Source organism: Pongo abelii, chromosome 4, assembly GCF_028885655.2.
Source record: "Pongo abelii isolate AG06213 chromosome 4, NHGRI_mPonAbe1-v2.0_pri, whole genome shotgun sequence".
In the NCBI taxonomy this organism is placed as follows: Eukaryota; Metazoa; Chordata; class Mammalia; order Primates; family Hominidae; genus Pongo; species Pongo abelii.
In genome coordinates, this window is record NC_071989.2 from 84,616,429 (window position 1) to 84,629,015 (window position 12,587).

Below are 12,587 nucleotides of genomic sequence, written 5' to 3' on the forward strand. Positions count from 1 at the left end.
GCAGGCTGTAGGCGCATGATGTTACAAGTTATTGGAAGAAATCCCTCCAACCTAGGTTGGGACAGATGAAGGCGGCGCTTATTGGTGTCCACCAAAACACCAGCATGGTGTACCAGCTTTGGCTAGATTATGCTCGGGTAACGAACAACCCCTGCAACTCAGTGGCTTAAAGGTCCATTTCTCAAGCAAATTACAGTGGCTGCAGGGAGCTTTGGCAGTACTCCACCAGTTTTCTTCACTCCAAGCTCCAGGCTGAAAGATCAACTTTTCTGGGCCATTCTCCCTGCTGGGCTGGTAAGCCAACTTTGAGGGAGAAGGGGGAAGTCCAGATTTGTAGTGTTTGCTATTTCTATGATGTAAATACTCCCACCATGGCCGATTTCAAGCTACAAACAGTCCAACAAGTGGCTTGCCAAGTTCCTGGAAATTTAACAATTAGCTCTTGTATATGATTGGCACAAGCTGCTTTTCAAACTCACATTCCGCATGCCTCAGTTCTGCTCACGTTCTATTGGTCAAAACTTGCTGTCAGTGGCTGGGGAAGTGTACCCCTCTCTTAAGGAAGCCTTGCAAGTCATGTGACAATGAAACGGGAGAGTTCCCTGATTCCCTCCCGGCCCCCGCCCTCCCGCCGCCCTTTGCAGGACATGCAACAGGGGTGTGGCTCGTGTGTTCCGTCTCCGCCCTGCTGAAACCCCTTATGGGAGGTGGAGCATGCAGACGGACGGGTGCAGGAACCAGGGTGCAAAAGCTGGGGCGCTGGGCTTCCAGCCCCACGGCAGTGTCCAGGGGCAGGATCCTGTGATTCCCGGAGCCCAAATGGGCGTGTGTTACAGTGTGCTCTTTTAGCCTTACCATCAGCTGACGGCTTAAGTGTTAACCAGCTCAATAGACCCTCTGCCTTTTTGCAAGCGCAGAGGGTCAGTGTGACAGCTTTCTGTATCTCAGCTCTTGTCTCACCTCCCAGAAGAATCAGGTCACACATGGACTTGAAGGATGGTGAATGCCGGGGTGCGGGCGGGGGTAGAGGAGTTGGGGGAAGGTTGGGGCTGTTTATTAGGTGGTACGGGTGGCACTCAGTAGGATGGATGGGGAGCTGGAAAGGGAATGGAGTAGGAAGATGATCTTCACCTGGAGTTTGACCGTCCAGTGGTGGATTCTCTGACTGTCCCCAGCTGAACTCCTCCCAACATTCCTTCTCTTTTCTCTTTATCTGCGGCTCTTCTGCTCTTCTGCTCTTCTATTCATCTGCTCATCTTTTGCTGCTGGAGCCTGGTGTCTGGAGTTTACGTGGGTACAGGATAGGGGGTCATGGAGGGCCAAAAGGTAACTTTTGGGCACAAGAACAGGAATGCCTCTCTTCATTTAGGGCCATGGGTTTCCAGGCTTGAGGGTGGGGCCTTTGCCAGGGAACTGCCTTGTTCTACCCAGTAGTTCCCTGTCTACTGTCCCTATCAACAATAAGTGAGCTGAATAATACCCTTAAAAGAAGAACAAGAAATAACTGGGTACAATAATACCATCCACCGTTCCAATAATGGTTTCGGAAGAAGAAACTGGTTGGGTGTCTTCAAAGGCAGAGGTCTCCAACCCCGGGCCATGAACCAGTACCCTTTGTACCCTGTTAGGAACCTGGTGGCACAGCAGGAGTTGAGTAAGGGGCAAGTAAATGAGGAAAGCTTTATCTGTATTTACATCCACTCCCCATGACTAGCATTGCCGCCTGAGCTCTACCCCCTGTCACATCAGCTGGGGCATTAGATTCTCATAGGAGCACAATTGTGAACTGTGCGCATTCAAGGGATCTAGGTTGTGTGCCCCTTATGAGAATCTAATGCCTGATGATCTGTCACTATCTCCTGTCACCCCCAGATGGGCCTGAATTGCAGGAAAACAAACTCAGGGATCCCACTGATTCTACATTATGGTGAGTTGTATAATTATTTCATTATATATTACAATGTAATAATAATAGAAATAAAGTGCACAATAAATATGATGCGCTTGAATCATCCCAAACCCATTCCCCACCCCTGTCCATGGAACAATTGTCTTCCACGAAACCAGTCCCTGGTGCCAAAAAGGTTGGGGATTGCTGTTCAAAGGGATAATTTTGCAATGTGAAGGCCAACTATTAGGTTACTACTTTTCTTCTGGCCCAAAGGACACTTACAGCTACGGACATCTGATAAAAAGAAAAGTAACGAGTACACTGTTGTTGGGAATGTATATCCATACACCCATTATGGAAAACAGTATGGAGGCTTCTCAGAAAACTAAAGATAGAACTATCATATGACCCATCAATTACACCACTGGTTATTTATCCAAAGGAAAGGAAATCAATGTATCAAAGGGATTCTTGTACCCCCGTTTGTAGCCACACTATTCACAATAGCCAAGATATGAAATCAACCAAAGTCTATCAACAGATCAGTAAAGAAAATGTGATATGTATACACAATGGAACACTATTCAGCCATAAAAAAGAATGGAATCCTGTCATTTGCAGCAACATGCAGGGAACTAGAGGCCGTCTTGTTAAGTGAAATAAATCAGATACAGAAAGGCAAAAATCACATGTTCACACTCATATGTGGGAGCTAAAGAAGTTGATCTCATGGAGGTAGAGAGCAGAAGGGTGTAGAGGTGGGGGAATGAAGACAGGCTGGTGAATGGGTACAAGCAAACAGATAAGATGGAATAAGTTCTAGTTTTTGATAACACGGAAGGGTGACTGTATTTCCAAAGAGAATATTTTTTTCTTTTTTTCTTTTTCTTTTTTTTTTTTTGAGACGGAGTCTTGCTCTGTCACCCAGGCTGGAATGCAGTGGCGCGATCTCGGCTCACTGCAAGCTCCGCCTCCTGGGAGCTTGTGTGGAGCTAGTGTTTTTATTCATGCCATTCTCCTGCCTCAGCCTTCTGAGTAGCTGGGACTAAGGGGACTACAGGCGCCCGCCACCACACCCACTAATTTTTTTGTATTTTTAGTAGAGACAGGGTTTCACCGTCTTAGCCAGGATGGTCTCGATCTCCTGACCTCGTGATACGCCCACCTCAACCTCCCAAAGTGCTGGGATTACAGGCGTGAGCCATCGCACCCAGCCGAAGAGAAGATTTTTTTCTATGAGTTTGACTTTAATTTCTAAGATTCCACATATATATGAGATCATGCAGTATTTGTCTTTCTGTGTCTGGCTTATTTCACTTAGCATACTCTTCTCTAAGACATCCATGTTGTTGCAAATGGTAAGAGTTCCTTTTTCTTTAAGTCTGAATAATATCTGTGTGTGTGTGTGTGTGTGTGTGTGTATACACACCACAGTTTCTTTTTTTATTCATCAGTTGTTGGACACTTAGATTGTTACCATATCTTTTGGCTTCTGTAAATAATGCTGCAATTAACATGGGACTGCAGATACTTCTTGGAGATAGTGTTTTTATTTCTTTTGTAAATATACCCAATAGTAGTATTAGTGGATCATATGGTAGTTCTATTTTTAATTTTTTGAGGAACCTCTCTATACTATTTTCAATAATGGCTGCACCAATTGACATTTCCACCAATAGGGTACAAGCATCCCCTTTAATCCTCACCAATACTTGCTGTCTTCTGACTTTTCAATAATAGTCATCCTAACAGATGTGAGGTGATGTCATTTTGGCTTGCATTTCTCTGCTAATTAGTGATATCGAGTAGAAGAGAAGATTTAAAATGTTCCTAATACAAAGAAATGATAAATGTTCAAGGTGATGGGTATCCTGATAACCCTGACGATCATTACACATTGTATGCATGCATCAAAATATCACATGCACCCCATAAATACGTACAAATATTTCGTATCAATAAAAAAATGAAAAAGAAAAGTAACTAGTATAAATGGCCAGGTGCAGTGGCTCACGCCTGTAATCCCAGCACTTTGGGAGGCCCAGGCGAGTGGATCACCTGAGGTCAGGAGTTCAAGACCAGCCTGACCAACATGGTGAAACCCCATCTCTACTAGAAAAATACAAAAATTAGCCGGATGTGGTGGCGGGTCCCTGTAAGCCCAGCTGCCTGGGAGCCTGAGGCGGGAGAATTGCTTGAACCCGGAGGCGGAGGTTGCAGGGAGCCGAGATCGTGCAACTGCACTCCAGCCTGGGCGACAGAGTGAGACTCTGTCTAAAAAATAATAATAAAATAAAATACATAAATAAAAAAGAAAAGTAACTAGTATAAACAAATCAGGTTAAAGTCATCTCTAATTCATGTTTAAATATTTGAACAATTTTTTACAGTTTATTGTATCTGGCAATTCTTTTAAGAAGAAGCTTTATTGCTTTGAGTGTCTAAAAGAATCCATTTGACTTTAAACTGACCACGTAATGAGATACATGATATTTTCATTAGTTCATAGAGGAGTTTTTAGTAAGTGCTGGTTATGGGCAAAGCACCGTCTTAAGCCTAAGCAGGAGTCTGGAGACTATTCCTGCCCTCAAGAGGATTACACTCCAGTATGACAGTAAGACATATGCAACTCTAAGAAGAAAGTGAAAAATTATATAAGAGGAAATATTCAAGTGCCATAATAAGTTGAGAACGGCTACATATTTTTGAAAGTGGCAGCATTTAATCAAGGCTTGAAAAAGAGTAGGATTTGGATTCCTGGCATTATATGTTTATTATCTTAACAAGATGTATTTTTTATTTATTTTTAAAGTCAGATAAAAGGAGCTTATCTTTTTTGTGAGTCAGTGCTTAAATTTTTCTTAAATTTTGTGAGTCAATGCTTAAATTTAATAATTTTCTAAATTCTTAAATTTTCATGTAATCAGAAATCTCTTTCTTATGTTAAATTTAAAATCAAACTACAAAATACGTCTCAAATATCTAATAACTTTTCTTCTTTGCCCTACATCCTTTGTTCAAGTTTCAGCAAGAAAAACAACCTTCAGTTCTTGCTTTCTTGGTAGTGGCAGTTCCCCTAACTTTCATCACCCATGTAACCATAAATAAATAACATTTAATTTTCACAGGAGGATCTCATTTCTGTCCCCTGCCCTGGAAGTTGGCAAAAAGTAAAGACCTGCATTTCATTGGAAATACAGAATATTTACTCTCCCTATTCTCTTCAGAAATTACAGCCTTGAAATCTGCTATCAGAAACCCAGTTTGAGGCTGGGCCCAGTGCAGCGGCTCACACCTGTAATCCCAGCACTTTGGGAGGCCAAAGCAGGCGGATGACTTGAGCCCAGGAGTTCGAGACCAGCCTGGACAACATGGCAAAATCACCTCTTAAAAAAAAAAAAATACGAAAATCACCCCAGCATGGTAGCACACATCTGTGGTCCCAGCTACTCAGGAGGCTGAGGTGGGAGTGTTGTTTGAGCTCAGGAGGTGAAGGCTGCAGTGAGCCCTGATCACACACACCACTACACTCTAGCCTGGGTGATGGAGTGAGATCCTGTCTCAAAACCAAACCCAGTTTGAGAAAAATATTTATCAAGATTGTCTCAAAGACATGCAATTATGGAGCTGTGTCCTTTGGACCACACTGTTCTGGTGCATCCCAGATGTGCTTTTGGTCTGTAGGTTTCTTTCTTGGGCTGTTTTATCTTGTTTTTGGTATAAGGGTAATGCTAGCCTCATAAAGTGAGTTGACAAGTGCTTTTTCCTATTTTTGAAAGAGTTTGTGAAGAATCGCTATTAATTTTTCTTTAAATGTTTGGTAGATTCAACAATGAAGCCATCTGGACCCAGGCTTTGATTTATGCCTAGGTGGTTGATTACTAATTCAATGTCTACATTTATTATATGTCTGTTCAGATTGTCTGTTTCTTCTTGAGTCAGTTTTGGTAGTTTGTATTTTTTCCAGGAATTTGTTGATTTCATCAACATGATCTAAGGTGTTGGTATATACTTTTTCATAGTATAGTATTTTTTATACTTTTTTTTATTTCTATAAGGTTGATGGTAATGTCCCCTCTTTCCTTTCTGGTTCCTGGATGTGCTTTTACTAAACTGTCCCTGCGGTAATGCCATCTGCCTTCAGCGAGGCACCTTGTAGGAAACAGATGCATAAACTTCATTATCAGATTTAGTGTCATGATGTCATCTGCTACAGCTATCTACTGCATCCCACAGTGTTTTCTCTGTAGGATCTAGAGGAGACCTTTCTCTGATCTCTCAGTGTCATGAAAAGCTCTGCATGCCCTGAAAAATGGGAACTTTTAATCCCACTGTGGATTATGTCTCCTGCTTTGGCTGCCGGGAGGGCTGAGTCCAATGTTGAATATCTACTATTATCAGTTTCCTAGAGCTGCCACAACAAAGTATCACAAACAGATTGGCTTAAAACAACAGGTGTTTATTCTTCCATAGTCCTGGAGGTTTGGTTAGAAGTCCAAATTAAGGTGTCAGCTGGGCTATGTTACCTTTGGAACCTGTAGGGAAGAATATGAGGGGACTTCAAAAAGGTTGTGGAAAAATGGAATTAAAAGATAAAAATGAGAAATATACATTTTATTTCTCAACATAAACTCCATTAAGTTCAAGACACTTTTGTAAGTGATGACACCAGCCATCTAGTCCATTCCCAGCATCCTGGGAATTTAGCCATGTCAATGCAGTCTTTCTTACATCATTAACTGAAGAAAAATGGGTACACTTTACATACTTTTTTTGAGATGGAGTCTCACTCTGCCACTCAGGCTGGGGTGCAGTTGTGTAATCATAGCTCACTATAGCCTCGACCTCCTGGGTTCAAGCAATCCTCCCACTTCAGCCTCCCAAGTAGCAGAGACAGACAGGCACCACCATGCCTGGTTAATTTTGTATTTTGTGTAGAGACAGAGTCTCACCATGTTGCCCAGGCTGGTCTTGAACTCTTGGGCTCAAGTGATCCTCTCATCTTGGCTTCTCAAAGTCTTGGGATTATAAGCATGAGCCACTATGCCTGCCATTTTTTTGTTAAATGTTAGTGTCTTAGTCCATTTTGCATTGCTATAAAAGGATGCCTGAAAGGAGGTTTATTTGACTCTCAGTTCTGCAGGCTGTACAAGTAGCATGGTGTCAGCATCTGCTTCTGGTGAGGACCTCAGGAAGCTTCCACTTATGATAAGAGGGGAAGGGGAGCAGACATCATGGAAAGAGAAGAGGAAAGAGAGAGTAGAGGGAGACACCAGACTCTTTTTAACAACCAGATCTGGAGGAAAGTAAGAGTGAGAACTCATACCCCCAGGTAGGGCTTTAATCTATTTTTGAGGGATCTGCCCCCATGACTCAAATACCTCCCATTATGCCCCACCTGCAACATTGGGAATCAAACTTCAGTGTGAGACTTGGAGGGGACAGATATTCAAACTATATCAGTTAGGAAAAAAAGAAGTCAGACAGAGCCACGTCAGCTCTGTAAGGTGGATGCCTAATGATTTTCTATGAAACTCTCAAAAAATTGCCCTTGTTTGTTGAGAGGAATGAGCAGGAGCATTGTTGTGGTAGAGAAATACTCTCTCTGGTGAAGCTTTCCCAGGTGTTTTTTTGCTAAAGCTTTGGTTAACTTTCTCAAGACACTCTCATAATAAGCAGATGTCATCGTTATTTGGCCCCTCAGAAAGTCAACAGGTGAAATGCCTTGAGCATCCCCAAAAATTGTTGCCAGAATTTTGGTCTTGACTGGTCTGCTTTTGCTTTGCCTGTGTAACTTTCTTCTCTTGTTAGCCATTGTTCCGATTGTGATTTGTCTTCAGGATCATCCTGGTAAAGCCATGTTTCATCTCCTGTTCCAATTCTTCAAAGAAATGATCCCATTGTTTATTCTGCTCTTCTGCACAGCTGATCTGAGCACAGTGGTTTTGGCACCCATTGAGTAGAAACTTTGCTCAACTAAAATTTTTCAGTGAGAATAGTGTGAGCTGACCCAGTTGAGATGTCTGTGGTGTTGGCCATTGTTTGTGATATTCATCGTTGTTCCTCTTCAGTTAGGGCTCAAACAAGATGAATTTTTTTCTTGCAAATCGACATAGATGGCCTACCGTGATGGGCTTCATCTTCAACATTGTCTCATCCCTTCTTAAACTTATCATTTGTAAACATCTAATTTCTTTGGGGCATTGTCCCCATAAACTTTCTGTAAAGCATTGATGATTTTACCATTCTTCTCCCCAAGCTTCACCATAAATTTGAGGTTGATTCTTGCTTTAGCCAACTTCATGTTGCTCTGATATGGACTCTTTTCAAACTGAAGTCTTATCCTTCTTCATGCCTCAAACTAGACCCTATTCAGACATGTTATACAAGTTAGTACCAGCTTATTGGTGTGGAAAAACTTTGAAATCCATGCATAATTTTTTCATGATACACATTTTTTTTTTTTTGAGATGGAGTCTCACTGTGTTATGCAGGCTGGAGTGTGGTGGTGTGATTTCTGCTCACTGCAGCCTCAGCCTCCAGGTTCAAGCAATTCTCCCACCTCAGGCTCCCCAGTAGCTGGGACTACAGGCGCACGCTACCACACCCAGCTAATTTTTGTATTTTTATTAGAGACAGGGTTTTGCTATGTTGGCCAGGCTGGTCTTGAACTTCTGACCTCAAGTGATCTGCCTGCCTCGGCCTCCCAAAGTGCTGGGATTACAGGCATGAGCCACGTGCTGAGCATGATACACATTATTGATGAACTTTTTTGAAGTACCCTTTGTACTTCCTTACCTTTCCCTAGCTTCTGGTGGTGGTTGGCTGTCTTAGTCCATTGCATGCCTACTGTAACAGAACAGCTGAGACTGGGTAATTTATAATGAACAGACATTTATTAGCTCATAATTCTGGAGGCTGGTAAGTTCCCTATCAAGATGCCAGCAATGGGTGAGAGCATTCTGGTTTCATCATCACGTGGCAGAAGGCAAGGGGTAGGAGGAGAAACTCCCTTCGTCAAGTCCTTTATAATTACATTAATCTGTTCATGAGGGCAGGGCTCTCATGACTGAAACATTTCCCACTGGGCTATTCCTCTCAGCACATTGGGTATTATGTTTCAACATGAGTTTTGGAGGGGACAAAAACATTCAAACCATAGCACCAGCAATACCTCGTGTTCCTCGGTTTGCAGTTGCATCCCTCCAATCGCTGCCTCTGTCACCACATGGCATTGTTCCTGAGTGTCTATGTCCAAATTTCCCCTTTCTTATAAGGATACCAGTTCTATTGGATTAGGACCCACCCTAATGGGTGTCTTAACATGATTACATCGGCAAACACCTTATTTCCAGATAAGGTCACATTCACAAGTACCCAGAGTTAGGACTTCAACACATCTTTTGCAGGGACACAGTTCAACTCAAAGCACCTACAAGTGTCACATGGTCAACTTCTCTGTGTGCTGATATTACCCTTCTTATTTCATCTTTTATTTTTCTCCCTCTATTTTCCTTTTGTCCCGATTACCTAGATTACTTAGTTTTTCCTTAATTATATACATCTTTGGCTGGGTTTGAAAGGAAGAAGACAGAAAGAAAGGGAAGGAAGAAGAGAAGGAGGGAGGAAAAGAGAGAAGGCAAAGGAGGAAGAAAAGCTTGCCCCCTAAAATTAGACATGAAACCAGGGGAACAGAGTTGCTGGAATGGGGAGCCAGGGTGGGAGAGACTGACTGGGAAAGTGTTTTTGCTGTGGGCTTCATCAGAACCTCAGAATTACTTTTTTTGTGGGGATGGATGCAGTGGCTAGCAGCTGCTTGAAGCTTTGCTGATCTAGGAAAAATTGGAAGATCCAATTTGATGAACTGAGAATTAGGAGAGTAAAGGTATCGTCCAGCTACTTTTATATGAATATTAGTAGACACAATATGGATTGAAGTTTTGTGGTAATAGGAAGCTTATACAGTGTTGAAGACTCATGTATCCTAGCTGTTGTGGACACAGACCCATAAATCATTGATTTACTGCATGCAATTTATTCTGGAGGACAGTATCTCATGTTTGCAGGGTATCATCCTCCAAATGGCGCTTTAGCTGAAACTTTAATAGGCTATTCCAATTGTCTATCAGACTAGCTGTTTGTGGAGGTTTTATATATATATATATATATATATATATATACATACATATGACCAGCTAAAGCTACTGTATAAACCAATATTTCCCTTTCCACCTGTTCCTCATCTTAACCCATCACAGGTAAGAGTCTTAATCCTAATACTACAGCACACCAAGGGTTACCATCACCCCACTTACCACTAGAAATTAGGTCCTTGTTACTGTTTGGTGGGTGAATGATCCTGTACCAGAATTCTATCCTGAGGTTTGTAGGTTCAGACCTACAAGTAGCTACAAGTAGCTTCTATTTTCTAGGGCCACTCTCTACATACTTTCTTAGTTTGGATTTCCCTAAATGCAATGACTAAGACAAGGACTAGGATGCAGATAATTTGAGGGCTGACTGCAGGAAGCAGGGCTAAGGGAGCAAGGAGAGTAATGGAAGAAACGTATGTCAAAATAAAGAGGCTTTGCTTTTCTAACTATAAATGATTTTGTGTCTTTCAAATAATGTCTTCATTTTATACTGATTATGATTGTAACAAAACCCATTCCCACATGGTGAATTGTTTTTAATGTTCACCTTTAGACTTTTTCAGACCCACCTTCCTCTTTTTTTTTTTTAGAAAGAAGGTCTTGTTCTGTCACCCAGACTGGGGTGCAGTGGCTTAATCATGGCTCACTTCAGCCTCAAACTTCTGCATGCCAGTGATTCTCCCACCTCAGCCTCCCAAGCAGCTGGGACTACAGGCACATGCCACTATGCCCACCTAATTTATTTATCTTTTTTTTTTTGAAGGTAGAGACAGGGTCTCACTGTGTTTCCCAGGCTGGTCTCAAACTCCTGGTGTCAAGTGATCCTTCCACCTCAGCCTCCCCAAATGCTGGGATTAAAGGTGTGAACCACTGTGCTGGGCCACTTCTACCCCACTGTTTAACTTAACATTGTCTTAATCTGTTTTGTGCTGCTATAACAGAACACCAGAGACTGGGTAATTAATAAAAAGAAGAAATTTATCTGGCCTACAGTTCTGGAGCCTTGGAAGTCCGAGATCAAGGGGCTGCATCTGGTGAGAGCCTTCGTGCATTATCCTGTGGCAGAGGCAGAAGGGCAGGAAAGAATGAGAGAGGGAGAGAGAGCGGGGGAGAGAGAGACAAAGAGAGAGAGAGAGAAAGAGAGAGAGACACAGTGAGAGAGAGTGCACTAAATTTGCTTTTAGAGCAAACTCACTCCCACAATTAATCCATTCAAGAAGAGTCTGCAGTCACCTCTTAAAGGTCTCACCTGTCAACACTGTTGCATTGGGGAATTAAGTTTCCAACACATAAATTTTGGGGACACATTCAAACCATAGCCATCATCTTCTGCCATTTATTATCAGAAAAACATTAATGTATACTTTATGTTTATTTTGTTGGTTGGCTTTTGGCTTGGATACTTATGAAATTTTTAAAACTTATCTTTGAGACTGGAAATTTTTACTGTAATTATATATGTGAAGTCTCTTTTTGCTTGAAACATAGTGCGCTAAGCTTGGAGTTTATCCTGAAGTAGTTTTAGGCAAGAGAGTTACATGGTGAGAACTATGTTTTAAATATACCACCTCAGGCAAGTATGGGGGATGTGTTTGGAAAAAGTACAGACTAGAGCTGAGTAGACCAGTTGGACTGTTGGAATATTGTAGGCCAGAACTGAGATATTTTTAAGATTCAGCCTGTTCAATATGTAGCAGGAAGTAATAAACAAGAGAATAGATGGGAGATGGAGTTGGTAAGAAGTAACTCCAGTGTGGTCTGCGGTTCCCATGTCTTACTGCTGTGTGTTACTGGCCTCAGTGTACTGGAGGAACCTGAGCTGCTGTGCAGAGGACAGCATCACTGGGGCATGCGACTCTAGGGAGTAGTGCTCCCTGGGGTGACCTGTTCTTTTCTTTTCTTTTCTTTTTTCTTTGTGAGATGGAGTCTCACGCTGTCACCCAGGCTGGAGTGCAGTGATGCAATCTCAGCTCACTGCAACCTCTGCCTCCCAGGTTCAAGTGATTCCTGTCTCAGCCTCCTGAGTAGCTGGGACTACAGGTGCATGTCACCACACCCAGCTAATTTTTGTACTTTTAGTAGAGACGGGGTTTCACCATATTGGTCAGGCTGGTCTTGAACTCCTGACCTCAGGTGATCCACCTGCCTCAGCCTCCCAAAGTGTGGGGATTACAGGCGTGAGCCACCACGCCCGGCCCGGGGTGACCTTTTCTATGTCACTGGAATGAGAGGAAAATACTGGTTGCAGAAAGAAATGGCTCTTTTCCTATGGAAATCCTCAGCAAGGCATTTGATACTGATTTCTATTTCTCAGAACTGTTAGGAAGAACTGGTACAGAGATTTATCCCAGAATTTCAACTCCTTTTCAGGATTCATTAGTCTACCACCCTGTATTGTTTTGTTGTGATTTATGTACATCTATTCACCATAAACTACTACTACTACTGCCTAAGAATGGAGGAGGCTGGCAGGGGATCCAGGCAGGACTCACTCACTGCCATCTCACGTTTTTCCTCTCCTAGGGTTCTAGGATGCCTCATAA

At 42.5% G+C, this 12,587-nt stretch overlaps 1 long non-coding RNA gene across 2 annotated transcripts in view; it reads left to right on the plus strand.

The window, feature by feature from the left end:
• Positions 1–153: 153 nt before the first annotated feature.
• The window catches only part of LOC103890658 (uncharacterized), a 65,976-nt gene continuing 53,542 nt past the window's right edge, over positions 154–12,587 (plus strand). For both annotated transcript variants that reach the window (XR_010139977.1, XR_010139976.1), the window contains exons 1-2: positions 154–294; positions 1,873–1,927. This is a non-coding gene — a long non-coding RNA (uncharacterized LOC103890658). The remainder of the gene's footprint in view (positions 295–1,872; positions 1,928–12,587) is intronic.